The 2,921-nt window shown below is 38.6% G+C and overlaps 1 non-coding gene across 1 annotated transcript; it reads right to left on the bottom strand.

The window, feature by feature from the left end:
- Positions 1–667: 667 nt before the first annotated feature.
- LOC121229983 (small nucleolar RNA R71) lies at positions 668–774 on the bottom strand. Its single transcript, XR_005927934.1, has one exon. It is a non-coding gene; the product is annotated as a small nucleolar RNA R71 (small nucleolar RNA).
- Positions 775–2,921: the final 2,147 nt, after the last annotated feature.

Raw genomic sequence — 2,921 nt, 5'->3', positions numbered from 1 at the left:
ACTTTAGCCATTTATTTTTCTTGAAATTTAATTTTATTTCATTATTATTATTTATTGATTTACTTATTCTTTCTCTTGGCAGGTTTTTATAGTTTATGACTAGAAGAAACCCGTCGGACCATTAATTTTTGATGAAGAAATCAATCGTACAGTTCGTAAAAATCAAAGAGAGATAAGGCGTAGCTTACGATACACGGAGAACGAGCGAGAAGATGATACTCAACCTCTAACCGACGAGATGGCTGAAAACCAAGGCAATCAGCTACCTCCTGCAATTGTGACTAATCAAAATCTTGCTCCACGCACTATGTATGATTATGCTAAACCTTTTTTAACAGGAACTGAATCTAGCATAGTTAGACCTGCTGTAGCTGCAAATACTTTTGAATTCAAACCTAACACTATTCAGATGATACAACAGTTTGTTCAGTTTGATGGTTTGCAGGATGAAGATCCCAACGCTCACTTAGCAAACTTTCTGGAATTTTGCGATACATTTAAAATCAATGGCGTTTCTGATGATGCCATTCGTCTTCAGTTATTTCCTTTTTCATTGAGGAACAAAGCTAAACAGTGGTTGAACTCGTTACCACGAGGGTCAATTACTACTTGGGAACAAATGACCAAAAATTTTCTACTAAAGTATTTTTCGCCAGCTAAAATGGCTAAGTTACGTAATGATATTTCTTCTTTTGTGCAAATGGACTTAGAAACACTTTACGATGCATGGGAGAGATACAAGGATCTATTGCGAATATGCCCTCACCATGGGTTACCACTTTGGCTTCAAGTACAAACATTCCACAATGGTTTGAATCCCTCGACTCGGTAAATGGTTGACGCAGCTGCTGGAGGAACCATCAACAACAAAACACCTGAAGAGGCTTATGAATTCATTGAAGAAATGTCACTGAATAATTATCAGTTGCAAGTCATGAGGACTAAGCCAACAGAAAAGGCCGGCGTTTATAACGTCGACTCAGTTACTATACTATCAAATCAGGTAGAACTTCTCAATAAAAAGATTGATGGTTTACTTGGTTCTACACAGGTACATCTAGTAATGAGGTGTGACTCAAGTGGAGGAGGTGTGCATACAGAATATCAATCCTTCAATCCCACAAATGAAGAGGAACAAGTCAACTATATGAGTAACAATAACTTTAGATCTCAAAATAACCCATACAGTAATACTCATAATGTAGGTTGGAGGAACCACCCAAATTTTTCAACAGCCACCTTATCAACAAGAGAAGAAACCGAACCTTGAGGAGATGCTCTCAAAATTCATATCAATGTTAGAAACTCGTTTCCAAAATGCCGAGACAGCTCTTAAGAATCAACAAGCATCGATCCAAGGACTCAAAACTCAGATAGGCCATCTATCCAAACTAATCTCCGAGCGACTACAAGGTAGCTTACCAAGTAATACTGAACCTAACCCAAAGGAACACCTCAAAGCAATTAGTACTCAAGATAAGGAAGGATTCATTGCACCTGAGCCAAAATTGATGCAAGAAACTGTGGTGAGCAAAGGTAAAAGTGAGGTAAGTCATAACAAACCAGTGACCGTCGAATATAAACCTCTTGTGCCATACGCTAACGCGACAAGGAAAGACCGCTCAGACGAACAATTCGGTAAATTCCTCAAACTTTTGAAAAAATTACATATTAACCTACCGTTTATTGAAGCTTTATCGCAGATGCCAAATACAATGAAATTTTTAAAAGAGCTTTTAGTAAATAAGCAGAAGTTGGACGAAGCATCGCATGTGGAGCTAAATGCAGTCTGCTCAGCTATTCTACAAAATAAGCTACCCACAAATTGAAAGATCTAGGGAGTTTTACAATTCCTTGCTTAATTGGTAGTTTAGATATAAGTCATGCATTAGCTGATTTAGGGGCTAGTTTTAACGTCATGCCTTACAAAATGTTTAAGCAATTAGGTTTTGGGAAACCTAAACAAACTAATATGAGCATTCAATTGGCAGATAAAACTATAAGATTTCCTAGGGGTATTATTGAAGATGTACTAGTAAAAGTAGATAAGTTCATATTCCTTGCTGATTTCGTTGTTCTAGACATAGAGGAGGATAATAACACCGCTTTGATTTTAGGGAGGCCCTTTTTAGCAACTGCTAAAACAATTATTGATGTTGGCACAGGTGAGCTCACGCTTCGCGTAGGAGACGATATGATCACCCTTCAAGCTCGTAATTCTGGCATCACATCGAACATTGAAGGTAATAGTCCACACCAATCTACTAAAACTGACAATATGACTTTGTAGAAATTGAGCTTCAAAGAAGTTCACGAGCCATGTTCTAGAAATGATAGAGGACACAGTCATGAAGAACGAAGGCTACGGATAGAGGAGCTAGAAGAATGGCGAGCACACAAATCGAGAACACATGATAAACCGAAACTACGCCAAAACAAGGCTGATACCTCTCCAAATCAACTTAAGGTTGGCGATAAAGTCTTACTAGATGCTGCAGATCCTCACATTGTCACTACCACACCAAATAAGGAAATCCCTCTTACGGTACTCAGTATTTTTCCATTCAGTGCGGTGGAGGTGAGTCACTCCAAGTTCGGCACTTTTAAGGTAAAAAACACCCGATTTAAACCCTATTGTGATGAGATTGATAGTAGGAATGAGGAGTATAAACTCCTCGAACCACCCTGACCATTCACTAGAGAGGTAAGTCGAGCTTAGACTATAAATAAGTGCTTCTTGGGAGGCAACCCGAGCACTAACATATTTTGATTTCTTTATTTTTAATTTCTAACACGTTAAATCATTAACTTTATCTTTGAATTGTAAATTTTTTCAGCACACACGGTCAGGCACACGGGCGTGCCTAAAGCCGTGGCCAAACAGTAGAAGAGACAGGGTCGTGCGATACGGCCGTGTGGAA

Source organism: Gossypium hirsutum, chromosome A05 (assembly GCF_007990345.1).
Source record: "Gossypium hirsutum isolate 1008001.06 chromosome A05, Gossypium_hirsutum_v2.1, whole genome shotgun sequence".
Taxonomy (NCBI): domain Eukaryota; kingdom Viridiplantae; phylum Streptophyta; class Magnoliopsida; order Malvales; family Malvaceae; genus Gossypium; species Gossypium hirsutum.
This window is presented reverse-complemented; position numbering and strand designations above follow the sequence as displayed.